Raw genomic sequence first — 21,120 nt, forward strand, 5'->3', positions numbered from 1 at the left:
AAAAAAAAAAAGAAGTTAGAGTAATCAATGACATAACATGATTTGAAAAAAAAAAAAAAAAAAAAAAATACCAACCTCAATTATTTGGTGCCAAATTCAAATCACAAACGTCAGTTTTTTATTATTTTCCTCACAATGTTTAAGACATTTTTCAATAAAAATTAAATAAATGCTACTCACCCAACAGCCAGCCGTTCTGGAATTTGCTGCTCTCAAAGTCCCGAGCTAATTTCGACTGGCTTAAGACGGAGTCGTGGGCCGACCCAGGAAAGCCCACCAAAAGATCGGTAATTCTTAAATTGGCATCGCAAACCATTTGGACATTGAGGGAATGGAAATGTTTTCGGTTGCGAAAACATTCCTCCAAATGTCTGCATGGTTGGACAGCCACATGGGTGCAGTCTATTGCGCCCAGAATGTTGGGGAACTGAGCAATTTGAAAAAAAACTAATTTGGTCTCCCTCCATTCACTATCGTGATCAGGAAATTTTATGTACTGGGTCATCAATTTTAGGAATGCCTTGAGTACCTGCGTTAAAATACTCGAAAATGTTGGTTGGGAAAAACCGGCAACTTGGGACAGGGTCGGCTGGAAAGTGCCTGACGCAAAAAAATGCAAGGCAGCCAGGAGCTTTGACATGCCACTGATTGCCTTGTTTGAGCGCTTCCATGGTTGCAGATCCGGCTCCATTTGATCATACAGTGCATAGATTAATGAGCTAGATAAGCGATAAATCCTTATCACTTCTACCTCGGGGACACCATCCAGCTCACGTCTAGTGTGAAACTGACGCGGGCGTGGAATTGACTCACCTGATGGAGCTGCCTCCTGATCACCACCTTCGTCCATGGCCAGACAAGACCCCACTGATGCATGGACAATGAACATCCAGATGGTGTCAGTATGCTGCTCCATCTTTGTAGCTGGTGTAAAAAAATTTACTTTTCGTAAGTAAAATACCTCAAAAGTGTTGGAAAACGCAAAGTTTATACAGCTGACTGCATAGATGCTGCTTCTCCCTGAATGTCCCTACCCAGGAGTGATTGACTTCCTGCCAGTGACAGGAAATACTCCTGAGGTCAAACCAGAAAGTGTGGTGAGGTAATATTAAAAATGCTGATTTAAGAGTCCCAAAAACTCATTTTGTGAAAAAAAAATACACCCATTACTGAAATCCCTCTACCACCTCAATACCACAGGTGAAAGTCACCCCCAAATTTTTTTTCACATTTTTCACCACCCTCCGATTGGTGTAAAAAAAACCGACGATAAGTCACTTCAAAACTCCGCATTTACGCATTTTTCATATTGAATACGGAAACAGCGTTAAGCAATTAATTTTAATAGGAGACGTATCGCCCGACGAAAAGCCATAGCGCCGAAAAGTTTACGCATTTTGTTTTTGCTTAAACTCTAAATTGAATACGGTGTAAAAGTCACATCACCGAAAATGATGTCATTCCAGCGTTAACCTCGCAGAAACGGACTTATCACACCCATATTGAATACCCCTGTTAATGTAGAAATATGACCTACAGTAGTAAAACCTTTTTGTTTATCATCTTTGCTTTAGTACAATTTGTAAAGTTTTATTTACAGATGAAGTAGCTGAATCATGCATCATGTTGGTCAGTATGTGAGCACAATGGATCCAGTTCAAAAATCTTACAAACATAAATCAATTATGGTCTACTGTATCTTCAGGATCTTTTATTATTGGGAATAGTAGTTCAGCAGGTGTTTCATTTCCACCTTCCTATCTTTTATTAATTGTACTTAGGGCCTGATTCAGGTTGGTTCGCAAAACTGCGTTCGCATGCACCAGCTCACTGCGAACATATGCTAATGAATCCAATCGCACTGCAACCGCAACTCTATACCAATATGCCCAACATTGTATAAATCCGCCCACTTCCCATGACATGCATCCCCAAGTCAGCATAAACATTGGTACCATTGAGTAACATCGGAAACATCCACACAATTGTGGTTGACCTGACCCTACCGCAGAAACTGCTAAACTTCCTATCACCATCTAGACCTCTGCCAGCGTATACTATCGCAGGGGCTTATTTATGCACGCCCCTGTAATGGCGTTTAAATGCTCAGGCACGCCTGCTTTTCTCTGACCACCCCCCGTCACCACCCTCAAACGGTTACTTCCTGTCAATCACTGTGTGAACACTTTGCGCGCTCACTGCGATCGATTCCCGATTGCAGTGGCTGGTTTGCGCACATGCACTGCATCTTAGATGCATGCGCAGAATGCAAGTATCAGCTGGCTGCTTCCGAACGCAGCCTTGCGAACCAACCTGAATCAGGCCCTTAATCCTTTCCTAAACTCTCTTTTGTTTAATTGAGATGCAATGAAATTAATTTATGAGGTGATAGATAGCATTGCATAGCACTGTCACCTATTTGATATGGTACAGTATGTAGTTATCGTACAAATATACATAAGCCATACTTCCAAGGCTGTCATTCTGTAAAGTTTATGGATACTAATGTGACTGTAAAGGATAATTGATGTCAAGCCCGTCCAATCACTTTATTATTCTCTTATGTTATTCAATTTTGTTTCTTTGTTTTTTTTTCTATTAATTTAAAGGTAAGGAACAAAACATGATAACTGTGACAGTTTTAGTTTAATATGATTTAGAGAAAACACAATAAATACCATATATTTAGGTATTCACCATATGTATGTTAAATTTTTTGAAATGTTTAATCAATAACAAGATTTGTGTTTGCAGACAATACACATCTTGAAAGAGGAAAAGAGTGTTTGTGGAAAATACTGGAGATCTGCAACATCTAATGTCTGTGGAGCTATTGGCAGTTGTAATGATTTTGTTTGATGTCTTTTAAACTTGGGTACAATTTGCTTTGCACTCAAATAAACATTGTTGGACTATGGGTCATGTACTTCTGTATATGACAAAACAATATGATACAGCCTGCAGTTGGTTTATTTATTAAAGCAAAGACCTAGAACAAAGGAGTAATATAATACTAGCACCCTTGTCAAATTAATAACTAATCCATTCGATATGGAGCCCATGTTATGCTGCCCATTTGTGCACTTAGCCACACTGTAGTTATGATAATTGAGACCAGCTGTTGCACTGTTTAGCATTTGGACTTGATCCAAAATAACTGCAGAGAGACACCACTCAAAGGAGTCAGACTATAAGCAGCAGAGCTGGTATAGCCGTAGCCTTCCAGTCTGTACTTAAACAGCAGTTTGCTTTGGGCCAAGAGTCAAGATCTGTCTGGTGGTAAAATATTCCTGTTATTAATAAACCATCTGGATAATATTTACAATGTGAAACTACTTAAAAAATATCATCATAGCCGGTATAAGATCTAAGCTCTAGTTTCTGTGAAGCACTATGTGGCAACTTGAATTGTATCTTATTCCTTACATTAACATTTAAGTGTAACCATTATGTTAAAAATGTAAACTTTCAAGACAATTAAAAGTATATATTTTTTATAAATTACTCCCTCACTTTGTGGTGTTTCAAACCACAATAATATACATGAATAATGACTTAGCCAGTTGCTTCTATTTAAATCATTATAGTCACTTGAGAAGCTAATTACATTTTAAACTATTAAGTTAAATAATTATTCTTTTTTTGACTTAAAAAAATAGAGGAAAATGTTCTGCAAGTATTTTTGGTACAAAATGTGATAACTTGCAACTTATTTTTTTTCCCCTGATAATTAATTGCAAAATTACCAAAACTTAACTGACAGGAACATTCACTTTTAAATATGCATATGAAAATGAAAATGTAATTACTATAGTGTGTACAACATGCTAAATACAGTTCTATAACAGGCAGAAACAGGTACAGTAGTCCCATTGTTGAATTAATAGTGATGTTGCTTTAAAAAAGCAAATGATAATTTACCGATAATTTTGTTTCTTCGAAATACTTCATGGCAGCCTTACCCTTGAGATTACTTCCCTTTCCCTTAGATTACCCTCCTCTAGAGTTTGTCCACTCCAGGTATATGGGTTCCCTCCTCCTAGTCTACATTAGTCTTTTGAGTATCTCCTAAACTTAGGGAAAAACACATAAGGGAGGGACATTATAGGCTCCCATGAAGTATTTCGAAGAAACTAAATTATCAGTAAGTTATAATTTGCTTTTTTCTCCTACATACTTCATAGCAGGGTAACCCTTTAGATATACCAAATCATAACCATATGGGAGGGAAATAAATAGACCAAAGCAATAAAGATGCTTAAATACTGGAAATTATGAGGACATGACTTCCGAAGCGGGCTTCTGCAATATCCAAAGCATAATACCTTGAAAAGGTATGAAAAGGTGACCAGGTAGCTGCTGCACAAATATCCTTAAAAAATACCTTAGCTCTCTTTACCCATGAAGCCACCATTGCCCTGGTTGAGTGTGCCTTAAAATTTTCTGGAGCTTTATGCCCATTACACAAATATAATTACTTGCTTGTTTGTTTTGTGGGAGCCCCACCTTTCCTTGCACCTGGAATTTGATGTAATGGTTCAAACAGAGTCTTCATTATTGCATTCAAAACCAGATTCAAATTCCTCAGACAATCTCTTATCCAACAAAACACTCAGTGCTGCTATCTGCAATTTAATGGTTGAAGTCACTAAACCTTTTTCAAACACATCATGTAAAAATTTTTAATAGTGGTGTACTAGCTTTCATCATGTCAAATCTTGGTCCAGCCCAAACTATAAAAGTTTTCCATATTCTATAATAGATATCAGAAGATTCTTTATTTCTTGCTAGCAACAGAAACTGTGCCACTTGTTCAGATACTACCTTCTTTTTAGTAGTTCCAGTTCAATTTTCATATCGTCAAATGAAGATTTTGAACATTTGAATGTAACAGTGGTCCTTAGTGTAACAAGCCTGGCATGACTGGTAATGTCCATGGATTTTCCACTGCCATCCTTACTACTTACAGGAACCTTGCTGTTTTTGGCCAGAACGGAAGTACTACTATCACCTTTGCCCTCTCTGATTTTCCTTAGTACATGAGGAATCATAGGCAACTGTGGGAACACATATTGTATTCCAGTTTGAAACTCCATGGTAAAGAGAATGTGTACACTCCGATTATTTGCGGTAGGTTATATCTTGAAAAGAAGTGAGGTACCTTTGTGTTCAGATGAGTTGCCATCTAAGCTATCTGTGGACAACCACATTTGTTTACTATTTCCTGGAACACTTGGACATCCTATGCCCATTCTCCTGATAATACCTTGTTTCTGCTTAGAAAATCTGCAACTACATTGTCCTTTCCTGGAACATAAATGGCTGTCAGAGAACTGTGATGTTTTTCTGCCCATTCTAGAATTGTTGATACTTCTTCTATTAGAACTCGACTTCTGGTGCCACCTTGACGTTTCAGATATGCCACTACTGATATGTTGTCTGAGAATATCTTTAAATGTTTTCCTTTCAGTTGATCTTGGAAACCTTTTATAACATACCAAACTGCCCAAATTTCCATCTGATTTGATGACATTAATCTTTCGTTGGCATTCCAGGATCCTTGAAAAGTTTGTGTGGAAAATTCTGCTCCCCATCCTATCAAACTTGCAAAGGTTGTTATTTTCTGACAACGATCTTATTCACCATTTTAGAGAATCGCTCGTATCCTGATGTAGTTTTATCCGATAAGATAGAGGAAATCTTTTCCTGCTGTACTGAAGTAGGTTCCACTGTAGCCTCCTCATTTTCAATCTCGCCCATGGTATTGTATCTATTGTAGATGACATCATTCCCAATAGATGAGTAATAATAACTGAGTAATTTTCTCATACTGTTTTCCAACACTTCGACTTCCAGCATAGACTCTGGAACCCTGGATTCCACAAATTTACCTTTTTTTTGGAACATTCAAAAACTCTATTCTGTATCCTCTTGATACTATATACAACACCCAACAGTCTTAAATCGATCTTATCCATTGGCTGTTGAAGTGCAAAAGTCTTCCCCTTCCGGCACATGTGTGGGTGTTCTGTAATCATCATTGTCTCTGATTACATCTCCTGTAGGATTGGTGAAAGTACAGTCTCATCATCCCTGAAGAAAATCTGCTACTGTACTGCTGCCCAGGTATATAACTTCTGGCTTGTTTATACAGCTGTTTCGCAGATGGCATAGGATACCTGTTACATTTATCCTGGGGTAATCTTACATATTTACCCCCCTACATTTAAGTAAAATTGATTACAATATATTGCCAAAAAGAACCCTCAAAAGGTAGGAAGACCTACCAATTAGTGTTAGCTGCCCAAGATCGCAACCATAGGGCTCCTCTTGCCATCACTCCTGCAGTCATAGACTTTGCAGAGAATTCAATCATATCCAATGAAGCCTCACATAAATATTCAATAGCTTTGCTCATAATAATTAGACTTCGCTGTAAATAATTTCATAATTTTTTTATCTTCTAAATCCGTTTGCATTTTAGTCGCACATAATTTCAGTTCTGTATACTGATGCTACTGCAAGACCAGATTTCAAGGATACTGATGCAGTTATGTAACTTCTTTAAAGAATTCTCTGCCCTCTTATCCATACTGTCTTTCAGGACTGCTCCATCCTCCAAAGGAATGGTAGTTTTAGAAACAACTTCAGCAACTGCTGCATCAACTTTAGGGATAGTACACCAAGCAAAAAATGTCCTATCCTTAATAATATACATTTTATCAATCCTTTTGACATTCCCCAAACACCTATCAACACTTTGCCATTCTTTCTCGATCATCTTCTTTCATGACCTTTTGCACTGGAAAATGTCTGCTTATCACCAAATAGAAAATCCTGTTCTTCTCTGACTTCATCTATATCAGTATAATTCATACATTTATTCGTTAGCAAACTATCAACAATATCCACATTCAATGTTCTAACATAATCTTTTAGATTCTTCACTAGACACATTTTCCTCATCATTACAATTCTCCCCAGGTTGTGATCATTCAGCTGTAATCCTTCAGAGAGCACCAGGGCCAGCAACAGAAATCTTGTGGCCAAGTACACTCATGTACCCCTTATAGGTCTAGTCCAGTTGGCATGAGTCTATACTTGTCTATATGGTGGTTTCTCTGCAATGGAGAGTCTCTCCAGCAGCGTCAAGCACACCCTGTGTCTCAAAAGCAGTCTCAACTCCCCCTGTGCCTATCTGGCAGCCTCATTTCAATCTGTGTTTATGCAGGAGACTCATCCCTCCAGTGTCTCTCCAGCAGGCTCATTTCCCCATGTCTCTCCAGCAACCTCAGCCCACCCAGTGTCTCTTCAGTAGCCTGGAAGAGGCTATACATCCCAGATTTCCTTGTATTGTACCTATTTTTAGTGCATAGGTTTCTCATGCATGGTCTGGCGATGTGGAGGTAGTGCCCAGTGTCTGGCCACATATTAGATATTATAACGTCAACAGTTGCCATCTGTCTTTTTCTTCCCATCAGCCACGGGCAGTCTGCAATTCGGCACAGGTCTGGATGGATTCCTTCACAGATCAGATTCAAAAGACCCACACACAGAGAACCAGAGAGCATAAAGAGACAGATAGAATTGATAGAGAAACAATGAGATACAAAGAGAATAGATAGAAAGAGAGCATAGATAGAGAAACTTCACTGCTGAGGCTGCTGACTGTGCACACAATCACCAGGCTTGTAACTGTGACACGGAAACAGTCACAGCCACTGTTCAATTAAAAAGAGTCAACACAGACTATACAGAATACTGGATACTATATTACTGTATATATTGTCTGTGTTCTGGAGGCTGCATTGTCACCTCTGAGTCTGCTGACTGCCAGGCATGTCCGGAACTGTCGTTGTTTATTATTATTATTATTATTATTATTATTATTATTATTATTATTATTATTTTAACTAAGTTATTGGCTTTACTTGACAAATCTTACCCTGCAATATTATGGAGAAATATATATATATATATATATATATATATATACATACATATAAAACAAAAAGCACTAATCCACGGCACTCACCATTCCTAGCTTTGGGGTATGTGACCACATTGTTTAAATAGAAATCACAGGTGCTCTGCACTCACCATAATAACTAATAATAATAATAATAATAATAATAAACATAATAAACAGTGGGGTTTTGGTTCATGAATTGATCAATGCATTTAAGCTTTCAGCCCATCATCACGGGACCCCACTTTACTGCATGGCCCTACTCTATTGCTCAGAATTATAACATGGACATAGCCATCACATTAGTGTTAAACTCAGGGTATGCTATCAAGGTTTAAAGCTCACAGCAGCTTTGCTTTTAAATGTGAGACAGTTACCAAGCACACCTTTTGCAAAGCACCTAGGAAAACAGCTGACACAAGTTAGATAACTAGTTAAAAGGGGTGCATGAGAAAATGTGATCACAAATCACGATGGGCTGCAAGCTTAAATGCATTGATCAATTCATGAACCAAAACCCCACTGTTTATTATGTTTATTATTATTATTATTAGTTATTAAGGTGAGTGCAGAGCCCCTGTGATTTCTATACATACATATATATATATATATATATATATATATATATATGTTCCAAGTGTACCAGGTAATAAAGCGACTGATGTATAAACAATATAGTGATATAGATGTGTGATAGTGTTTACAAAATAGATAAATATAACACGTGTTTATAAAAATATATAACACATTTTAATATTAAAAGGTAACAGGCATATATTGAGTCTATTTAAGTGAATGCAGCAAGTGCAATTGTTGAATATAAACAAAGTGCATAAGTGCTAGTAAATAAATAAATAAATAAATAGGCCTTATATAAAATTCATACATTCATATATAGAAGATGATAAATATATAAAAACAAGAGGAATATATAAGGTCAAAAACATGAGGAATCAATACATATCAACAGTTTAAAAATATATTAATTCTTAAAACTGTTAAAAAATGTAAACCAGATAAATAAATAGTCCAAGAAGTTGCTATTAAAGGTATATCTTATCTGTATCAGTTCATTCAGGCAAAGGCAGCGTTTTCCCAACGCATTTCATCCATTTAGGGACTTCATCAAGGGGTGCATATAGACAGGGGTTACTGCTTTATATACCCTCTGTGAAACAGGATTTGGAGTGCCTCATTAAGCTCGTTTGTGATGTCACTTCCGGTTTGCTAAAAAACCCGAAATTGTATTAATTCCCTTTTGTCTCATAAGTTAGTATTAATAGTGGGAGCTTCTGGAGTGATATAATAATTTCCAAATAATTTTGAAGTTTAAATCCATTCGCGGCCATTCGCCAGCTTCCGTGCTAGCCTACTGTTGCTTCCGCCCACCGATGTCGTCATTTCCGGTTTCGGCGCGTGCATAGGTGTAGTGTGGTGACAGCGCCCGCATCGTGATGACTCAGGTGATGTGGCCGCCATATTGCGTGAACCTTTCAGTATAGATTTTGATCTGGTCTTCACAGTCACTCTCTTTAGTACAGTTCCTCTTAATTCTGTGGAATTGGGAGTAGGGAATATTATTTTTCCATTTTCTTAGGTGTCCACTCGTATAATGTAAATAGCTGTTGGTATCCACCTCTTTTATGTGAGTTTTGGTGGTCTTTTATACATTTTTTCATTTATACATTTTCTATTTCTCCACTCATTTTATATACACTCTTCATATTGCACTATGAAGTATAGATCATCATATGCTTTGGGATCCACACGTTTAGGATTCAGTATTTCATCCAATTATATATATATATATATATATATATATATATATATAAATATCCTTTATCCTGCTACAAATCTGATTCTAGAAACCAAATTTTAATTTCTCTTTTTATATTCTATCTGACATTCCATGTGATAGGAAGTTGGGCACTCAAAATTAATCAGAAATAAGTTGAAAAGCTTAAAATGTTTTTTTCTTTCTAATGATCACTAGCTGCGGATGGACCTTCAGAGTGATGACAGCCGGGTAACCATAACAACCCTGATGCAGAATAATGGTCACGTGACAACACAGAGTAGTTGTCAACACCGGAAGATGTTCCCTAAAGAGTCATGATGATAGATGGACTACAACAATATGGTGGCCATATCATCTTAGTTACCACGATGCGGATGTTAGGAGCAGCATAACTTTATCCCCATAGATGGACTACAACAATATGGCGGCCACATCACCTGAGTCATCATGATGCGGGCGCAGTTGCCACACTACACCTATGCATGCGCCGAAACCGAAAATGACGACATCGGTGGGCAACAGTAGGCTTGCACGGAAGCTGGCGAACGGCCGCGAATGGATTTAAACTTCAAAATGATTTGGAAATTATTATATCACTCCAGAAGCTCCCACTATTAATACTAACTTATGAGACAAAAGTGAATGAACCCAATTCCGGGTTTTTTAGCAAACCAGAAGTGACATCACAAACAAGCTTAATGAGGCACTCCAAATCCTGTTTCACAGTGGGTATATAAAGCAGTAACCCCTGTCTATATGCACCCCTTGATGAAGTCCCTAAACGGACAAAACGCATTGGGAAAAGCTGCCTTTGCCTGAATTAACTGAGGACCTCATTCAGAGCCGGACGCTATCAGTCGTTCGCTCGTACGCATTCAATTATTTTAAACCACGCATGCGTCTGGATCATTGTGGTCATTTTTCATTCGCTCATATACACAGCGAACAGGAAGTGACCTATGTCATTTGATTGACAGAATGTTCAGTTTATGGGTGGTAACGGGGGTGGAGATGAGAAAACGCAGGCGTGGAAAGGTGTTTTTTGGGCGTACATGTATTATCTTGTGCGAACGTCCAATGTGGACGCTATTTTGTACACGTCACTGTGTGATCCAATTTCCATTAAGACTGCTCGTTCAGCTTGTGGTCTGGTATAGTCTACCGCAATGACGATGGTCTCCTCGTACTTCCCCGGACTCATTGATGGTGTTGCGATTAATCAAGTGAGGCAAAAAAAAAATTAACTTTTAATTGCTAAACAGCTTCTAAGGTGTTTCGCAAATAGACCTTTTTTAGTAGCTAAAAACCGAACACCGGTGAACTACTCAGCTGCTAATTTCTGGGGCATACAATCAATTAGCTAACAAATGTTTGGGTTTTTTGAGTGCTTTTTACAGTTTTGTAAGTGTTTATTTTGTAGACAAACAATATTGTACGCATGTTTATTTATTTTTTTGGACCAAGAAACCAATCGTCCTTTTTTTGGGATAATTGTTAAAACTCATAAATTGATTTTAACCCTTATTTTTTAGGCAAAATATGAAATGTTTCTATTTTCATTGTACTGTTTGTAAGTTTGTTAGAGGGATTACCTTTTAACCAGTTTGTGAATAAATCAAGAATAGATTTTTGCAATTTTGTTTACAAAGTTTAATAATTTTTTTGTTATTTGTGTTTCAAGTTTTTTTTAAAGTAAACATATTTTTTTTCATGGGACAAAATCTGGAAAACATTTTGCCCACACGCCCACAAAATAAGTGGCATTTGAACAGAAATAAAACAAATAAAAACAATTCACAAGAAAGGAGAGGGAGGTTTTTGCCATGCAGGAATATGGGGCAAACACAGAGATGGATTGTGGGGAAATTAGCCAGTGCTGTCATCGCCTTTTAAGCCGTTTGGCCGGGGGTTGGAGGGAGCCTGAACGGGTCCGGGAAGTCCTTCGGCTGGCCTGGCCAGAGGCAGATGTTGTGGCCTCTGGACTAGGCATAGGGCTAGGCACATTTGGAGGGATGGCTGTTGTTGTGCCAGTGGTGGAGGGTCCTGATGTTCCGGCAGGAAGGGAGGCCGGCTCCAACATGTGCTGGCGAATGAGCTGCTCCAGGGCATTTGCTATTCGCACGTTGGCCCCAGTATTTTCTGCAAGGGCCTTAGCAATGGTCACGTTGGCAGCAGCACTTTGCTCCAGGGCGTCCGCCACCCATAGCAGATTGGCGTCCATCCTCAGCAGAATCTCGGTCTGCTGATCCGTTTTACCATTGAGATCAGTGAGGAGGGCCACTGCCTGCGAGGGGGAATGCCCTGGACTGTCTGCCACAGGGTCCCCAGCTGGATCTACTGCTTCCTCCCCTGCAGAGCCAGAAGAAATTCTGCGGCCAAAGCTCATCTCAGGAGCAGACTCATCCGCCTGTGTCTCTGAGAAAAAAGAGAAAAGAGTACAATTATAATCTAGATATTGTCAAAAACACATTTCTGATTTGGTAACATTACAACATTTACCTGGGGCAACATGAGGAGCCGCAAAGTCTGGCATGTCGGTATCCAGCTCCTCCAAATCTGTGAGCTCAAGTGACACAGGGGTGGGACCCCCACCAGTACCCCCTGCATGCCTAGCCCTATCAGCCAGTTTTTATTTAAGCCGATATTTGAAGTCGCTCCATCTGTTGGTTTAAAATTTGGCATTATTCCTGCAGTATTTTGACCTGTAAATACTTTGTACTAAAATGTAGTTTTTACGTACTGGCGTTTGACTTCCTGGGTTGAACGTTCAAACTCACCCACACCATTGACACCACTGGCTATGTCGTCCCACAGTTTACAACTCTGGGTTGCACCCATATTCCTTGGTGCCTGTGCCAGGTTGTCATTGCACATTTGCACCAAAAACTTCCATCTCCTTCCTTGTGAATTGTGGCTGCCTTTTTTTTTTTGGCCCTAGTTTGCCTACTAGGGCCAGCAGCCTCTTCCATGGCATCCTCAACACCTTTTTTTTTAAAATGTTAAAAAAGATTTTTAGTAAAATGTTTTAAACTGTAATGTTAAACATACGCATTTTCCCATAAAAAAAACACATTTACATGGTGCCTGTTGGCTAGTACATTGCTGCTCTGTACTAATTTTTTTTTGTCAATGTAACAGACCGATTTTGTCCTTCAGAGACGTTTTTATACATGCGTCAGCATTATTTCGGCCGCATCATTCCTTGTGCGCTCCTACTGTCCGTCTTTAATTTGAGCGGGAAAATAAAGCCTATTTATGGCTTGGTGTGACTCGAGTCGAGGTGGCATGTTATGATTGTTGGAGGTTTTGCATTGGAGTGGATTGTTGGTGATTGTTGTGTAGAAGGTAGACTTGTTTTTTTTGGATCTTTTGGTTTTTTCTCTTCTTTCTTTTCCGTTAGCATTTTTTTTTATTGTTTGGCTATTTTTATTAGAATTTTTGATTAAGTATTTTAAAAAACCACTGTAAAAAATAATAGTAAATAGTTTACAAATTTTTTTTATATTTTTTTTTACAGTTATTTTGGCAGTGACCCAGTGATGTTTTTGAACTTTGGGATATTTGTCTGTTTTTGGTAAGTGTTTTTGGTTTCATGAATTTACAAATTTGATGTGTTGGTCTTAGCATATGTTTCGCTAAGTAATGTTGGTAAGACATGAACAATCATGTCTTACCACTAAATGTAGCATACTATTTAGCGAACTAATGTGTCCTTATTTAAATGTAAAAGTAGCGTACTATTTAGCGTACTAATGTGCCCTTATTTAACTGTAAAAGTAGCGTACTATTTAGCGAACTAATGTTTTAGTGGTTTTAACTGTAAAAGTAGCGTACTATTTAGCGAACTATTTAGCAAACTAATGTTTTAGTGGTTTTAACTGTAAAAGTAGCGTACTATTTAGTGAACTAATGTTTCTTTTTATTTTAAATGTAAAATTAACGTACTATTTTGCGTACTAATGTGTTTTCAATTTTTCTGTGTAAAATCATGTCTTACCACTAAATGTAGCATACTATTTTGAGAACTAATGTGTGCTCCCTTCTCTATTTTTTAGAATACGAAATTTGTTTTCAATCATAGTTTTTTAAATTAATATCTTAAAAATTTTCTAATTTTGAAATCTAGGTTGATTTGCACATGACACGTCCCAGGCCTGTAAGCATCTTTGGTTTTCTTGGAAAAGATAAGTATATTTGTCTAAACCAATACCTACCTTGCTTAACATTTCAGGTTGATGTTGGTCGTTTTATATTGGCCATGGTTCCAGAACCCGACCAACCTCAACTTTGTCCCAGGCGTAGGCCTCATAGGCATGCAAGGCCCCAGATATATAGAACACATGTCACCCTTTTTGGAATGCCAGATGATGAGGTGTTAAGGTGCTACCGTCTTCCACCACAACTCATCATAGACACTCTCTCATTAATAGAGAGTGATCTTGAACGGCAAATTGACAGTCCTACAGCAATACCACCACTTACGCAATTAATGTCGGTGTTACATTTTTGTGCCTCAGGATCCTTTCAAACCACTGTGGGAATAGTCGCTGGAATATCCCAATCCTCCTTTTCAAGGATCCTGAGGGCGGTGATGGAGGCCCTTTTTAAACACCTCCATTTTATTAAAATGCCATTGGATATGGGTTACTTTAATGTGGTGAAGGCTAATTTTTACCAAATAGCTGGCTTCCCACACATCATAGGGGTTGTGGATGGCACTCACATACCACTTCAGCCTCCAGCAAGGCTGGAGGCTATATTTAGGAACCGAAAGCACTTTCACTCGATGAATGTAATGGTAGTATGTGATGCCTCCCTTCAGATCCTGTCCCTGAATGCCAAATTCCCCGGCAGTGCACATGATTCCTTCGTCATCTGGCAATCGGATTTGGCGCAAATTAAACAACCTATAAGCTGGTGATGCGTGGCTTCTGGGTAAGTTGACACCTTCTGTTGAAACCAATGCAAAGCTTGTTACAAAATGGTCCTGATGTTTTTTTATATATTTTCACAGGAGACAGTGGTTACCCTTGCATGCCCTGGCTGCTCACTCCTTATTTGGCTCCCACACCAGGGCCACAAAGTCAGTATAATTCCGCACTTACAGCCACCAGGCAGGTGGTGGAGTGCTGTATAGGCCTTTTAAAAGGCCGATTCAGATGCCTCCACCGCTCTGGTGGCGACCTCATGTATTTGCCGGCTATGGTTTCGAAAATTGTGGTCCTGTGTGGGATATTTCACAACATCGCCATAAGGAGTGGTGTCCCAATGCAGCCAGAGGATGCCTTACCTGAGGACGGCCCCCCCGAGGTTGGTCGGAGGTCAGTATGTGGGGGGGCCATACGCGATGAGTTGTGGCCAGATTTTTTAGGTAATTATTTCCTCATAATGTTTAAAAATGCCACAATGTAGACATGTAATATTTTAAAGTACACTTTTAACAGTTTTTTTGTTGTTGTTGTTGTTTTTAATCCCTAAAATGACCATAAAAATCCATGCCTACTACCTGATCAACACAAATGACTTTATGTGGATACATTGGATATAACTTCAGGAACAATGATTTCTTCTCCTCATTTGTGGATTCATGTTGGCATGCTACTTCTTCAAACAGTTCCTGATTGTGTTTTTTTCAGGGTTTTGGTGTGTTTTTGACTTGTGTGTGTGTGTTTTGAATTTTTGAATTTATTGTGTGTATTCAAATGGTGTTTATTATTTGTGTGCATTAAAATTTAATTGTACGTTCACCAACCATTTCCATCGTAAATTACAACCAAGTGTAACCTGTTTCTAAAAATGCAAAGTTGCTTAATGCCTAATACTGTAATTTCTTATTTGGAAAAGTTTAGTACCCTGCTTTGATGCTAAAAACAAACACCAAAGGTATTATGGTGAATCAGTATATTTGCAATTGTAGGCCTAAGCAGGTAGCTTTAAATGTAACATTACCCACACCAAAAAATAATCACATTTTGAGGTTACTTCTCCAAACCTATTGGTATTGTTATGTGTTTAATGTGCAAGCTTACATACTTACTTGAGCTTTCGACAAACAAATTTATATTTCTTTAAAAATCAGGGACAAATAGTAGACTTATGTAAGGTTCAACAATCTAAGATTTACACACAAGGAATGAGACTTAAATAAATCAAAATAAATTTAATTTTTTCAACATTTTTTTAGCGAAAAATAAAACAATTAGTGGCGCAGGCACGCCAAAATCTGATCCAAGGCCACAAGCATGGCAACGACATGGCCCCTCAAGATCTGCAAGCCAGCATAAATTTCTGCATTACGCCTCTGGTCCTCTGTGGGTAAACAAAATGTGCGGATTACTAAAATTACACCTTAATTTATATTTTACAAAACAACTAAAAAATCAGACTATACAAAAAAAGATGAAAAAAAAATCTCCAAAACAAAAGGAATGCCAAACGAAAAGATTGTTGAAAAAAAAAGACAAAAAATATTTAGCAAAAATAACACAAAAGAGAGTTGCAACTACACAAAAATACCGTAAACAAGAAAGACACAAGTATGAGTGTTTGGACATGTGTCATATGTTTAAGGGGATAACATCCTAGACATTGTTTCACAAAGATATATATCAAAAACATTAGAAATACTTTACAATTTTAAACTGCACAGGCAAAAAGGACAACCAAAAACAAAATAATGAAAAAACAACCATAGTTTAAAAGGGAAACATACCGGTCATAATGCTGACTGGACCTGGAGCCCCAAAATCGTCCTCATCAGAGGTGGGCCAGTGCAGCATGGATGGAGGAGGGGTTATTTGGGAGGAAGTTGAGGGTGAGGAAAAGAGAGGGGGGGTGGAGGGGAGTGTGAAGTTGGAGGGATGGGAATGTGAGGAGAGGGAGGGGCCTCACAGTCGGCCAGGTCTGGGTTTCAGGGGGAATTTGGGGAAGAGTGGGCAGAGGATGTTTGGGTGGGAGTGGGGGATAGGGGACGAGCCCAACGTTGCTGGCGTTGGAGTCTGCACTCAGCCCCTAAATGATGTAGAAAAATTAATATTATTACATATTTAATTTTTTGGGAAAAAAATTTACACACCAAAAAACCCCCCAAAAAACCCATGGCTATACGGTAAACATGCACACGCAGGTATGTCCAAAATAAAGAAACAGGGCTATATGGTAAACATGCACACGCAGGTATGTCCAAAATAAAGAAACAGGGCTATACGGTAAACATGCACACAAAGGTATGTCCAAAATAAAGAAACGCTTATGGAGGTTGGTGATGGGGGGCGGATGCTCTGTGATTTTCTTGTCCATCACATCAGTGAGGACCAGGAGCTCACGCATACAAAAAGCTGCGGCTCTCATCGTGGCAATGATTTTTTTTACACAAAACAGTTTTAATAAAGGTCCTAGAAAAAATTTGATTGGATAATGTACTGTTAACAGAAACCATTCTATTGGTTATTGTGACATACACCTTCACAAATATAATGTGAGTTATGATAGGCTTGATGCAGTGACATGCGTAAGCTAATTTAAATATTAAAAAAAAGTTGAAAAATTGGCCTATTAAAAAAACGCAAAACAATAGTAGCATTCAAACTAAGTTTTAATTTTGAAGAACCATCCCCTTGGTACAACCGTACGTATTCTGCGGAAGCAATGACACACACTAACAATAATAAAGTTTATTGACATTGAAAAAAAAAAGGATTGCAAATATGTGAATAACAATTAAGCTAATTAATATAGTGATTGCCATTAATCGATTCAAGTATGTTTGCTGAATGAAATAGCAGGCAATCGAAAACTGACAGGGCCACTTCTGGAATTGACTTGTGCGAGCGTTCCCTGCAACCAAAGAGGAGACGGACGGTCGCTATTTAGAACGTTCGCTAGCTAGAGGAGGGGTTGGGAGACTATGGGGCGGAAAATTAGCTGCGAACGAACATACGAACGAGCGCTTGAATTTTATTATTTCCGCTCGTACGGCGGACGAGCGAACGGCCACTTGCGTCCGGCTCTGAATAAGGCCCTGATACAGATAAGATATACCTTTAATAGCAACTTCTTGGACTATTTATTTATTTGGTTTACATTTTTTAACAGTTTTAAGAATTAATATATTTTTAAACTGTTGATATGTATTGATTCCTCCATGTTTTTGACCTTATATATTCCTCTTATTTTTATATATTTATCATCTTCTATATATGAATGTATGAATTTTATATAAGGCCTATTTATTTATTTATTTACTAGCACTTATGCACTTTGTTTATATTCAACAATTGCACTTGCTGTGTTCACTTAAATAGACTCAGTATATGCCTGTTACCTTTTAATATTAAAATGTGTTATATATTTTTATAAACACGTGTTATATTTATCTATTTTGTAAACACTATCACACATCTATATCACTATATTGTTTATACATCAGTCGCTTTATTACCTGGTACACTTGGAACATTTACAATTAAGGTTTTCACCAAAAAATCCTACTACTGGGTATAGCAGACACCCTTTGACCTAAAGTAAGAATGTATACTGACACACTTTCAAGGAATCCTTTCAAAGAATCCTCCCAAAATCTCTAAGTTGGCACCGGGATTCTTCTCCCTTTTTCAATATATATATATATATATATATATATATATATATATTTATATATAATTATATATATATATATATATATATTTATACAAACAAGAAAAAAACAAGAAAAGTGCTCATAGTGTAGTACTTTCAAAAATATGCCCCTCCTTGGATAAGAAAAAATGATCTGTACTGGAGCCAAACTTGTATATTTTTTCATCAAGATATCTTTTGGTCACGATTATCCTCTAGATACTATGATTTCTTGAAAATCTGGAATATACCCATATACCAGAAGGCACCACAGACATCGAATAGATATAATCGCTAAGTGTTTTAAAGTTTTAATACACACCAAAAAACAAACAATATTAAGCCTACATTTAAAAGTGTGATCAGTTTCTAAACATGATAGAATAAGCTTATTTTAAGACATGTAATCCAGTTAGAATAGTATCTCACTGCCTCCGATTCGCCAAAGAGATGGGAGCTCCAACTGAAGGACTGTTGACCTCATGGATCCTGCCCATCCAAACTCAACCAGTAAGCACTCATCCAATGCGTTTTGTCACTTGACTTCATCAGGGATATGGTCCTTCTGTCATCGAGTTCAGTTTATATAAGGCACATGATTATCACCACCCAATGAGGAAACTGTTCCAATTTACAAAAATATGTCCTCACCTATGTAATAATAATGAAGCTGTAATTATAGCACGGCCTTAACGTAAGCTCATTATAAATCCCTAATTAATAATATTTTAATTTATGATGATATGTATTTGTGTTGTTTAAGGTTTTTTTTGTCAGGGTTAGATATGATTGAATTCCAAAAACATGGCCGCTGCTGTGTATATTCCGTAACTGGAGACAAACATGACAAACAATGGTAGCTCTAGTATTGAAAAAAATTGTGTCTATCCCACCAAAATCGAGGGTTTCTATTATCAGGGCTGGGTTTGCCTCTAAGGGTAATATTTCTCTCTTCCATTTGAGGTCAATCTGGACATATGCTGCTACCACCAGACTTATGCTGCTATGACCACTCGTTCCAGACCCTTCCTGGAAGTCGTGACTGAAAGCAAGTGCCGGAAGTTGTGTATAGGTGCAGGCACTGAGGTATGATGTCTAAAAAAAAAACAAAGTATCCCTTTGCAGATTGCTTAAAACAGAACTAAAACACCCGCTATCCCTCGCGGTAGTGTTATATCACCCTCAGGTCATTACTATAATACAGATCACGGCTTTAGTGGAAACTGTAATCAGCCCCTAAATATTAACCGGCCCTGAACCAGAAATGACGTCCAGCGGTTATGGCGTCGTTTAGCATAGAGTCTAAAAGGTGTATCTAAACCTGCTATACTTAGCGGAAATGACATGTCAAATGACACAATTTGAAAACGGTATATCCTAATAAACAATACTCTATTGCAATGTTTAATTACCTTGGTCACTGTTTAATCCAGCCATAAAAATCAATTTATTTTCTCATAAGGATTTGTTATTTCTATTTTACTTAAAATATATGGATTTTTGTTGAAACTATTTCTTCATTTCAAAAAATATTTACATGACCACCCAACTATTCATAATAGATAAAAATACAAATAAAAATTCAATATTATAAAATAAAAATAAGATAAAATACATACAAATACACACTGAAATTTGAGATAATAATCATCCATTACATTACTTTATAATAGTGAAAATATATTCAAGGTACAATCTCCATATATATAGGATACAATGATGTTCAAAATGCACAATCAATATTCATATATAGGCATTGGGTACATAGCATACATTAGAAATCAAAATATACATCCAGTATATAATACATCCAATACCCCATTCAATTTCCCAATAAATAAACGATATCAATATTCTCATTTATATCCTTCGGGGTGAGACTATCTAGTGTAATAATCCAGTAGGATTCCCTCCTTGCTAAATTTAAATCCCTGTCTCCCCCTCTGTTAATATCTGTATATTCTAATACTCTAAAAGACAATGTTTCTGGGTGGGAATCATGATGTTTCAGGAAGTGGCGAGGTAGACTATGTGTCATTAATTTGTGTTTTATATTACGTATATGTTCTTCTATACATATTTTTAATTGTCTTTTAGTTTTTCCAACGTAACACATGCCACGACTGCATTTCACTAGATAGATAACATATGAACTCGGACATGTTACTCAGTTCTTTAGTTTATATTCCACTCCATCCGTTCCTACATATATATAGGGGGTTTTATCCATATATTTGCATACATTACAATGTCTATAATGGAAGCATCCATTTTTATAAAAAAATGCTGGGATTCTCCTAATGTCCATATTGTGTCTGGGTTTTTCCCTTCACTAGGGGCTAGGAGTGATTTCAAATTCCTAGATTTTTTTATATACAAATTAGGGAATTTCTGGTAATTCTGGACCTAAGTAGGATCTTTTTGTAATATATTCCAATGTTGTTTTATTATATTTTCCATTTTTCTTGTGTTCTACACTGTACTGGGTAATACATGGTCGAACTTTCTTCCAAATGTTGTTTCCCTATTTTCATTTTGAGCAGTTTCCAATAGTGTATTTTCTTTTTTCTCAAAAGTTTTTAATTTTGCTTGTTCAATATCCTCCTTATATCCCCCTATAAATGTTCTGCCTGTCTGTATTACCCTTAGAGGCAAACCCAGTCCTGATATTAGAAACCCCTGGTTTTGGTGGGAATAAACACTGTTTTTTTCAATCCTAGGTCTACTATTGTATGTC

Source organism: Taudactylus pleione, unplaced genomic scaffold (assembly GCF_031769625.1).
Source record: "Taudactylus pleione unplaced genomic scaffold, aTauple2 ptg000183l, whole genome shotgun sequence".
In the NCBI taxonomy this organism is placed as follows: domain Eukaryota; kingdom Metazoa; phylum Chordata; class Amphibia; order Anura; family Myobatrachidae; genus Taudactylus; species Taudactylus pleione.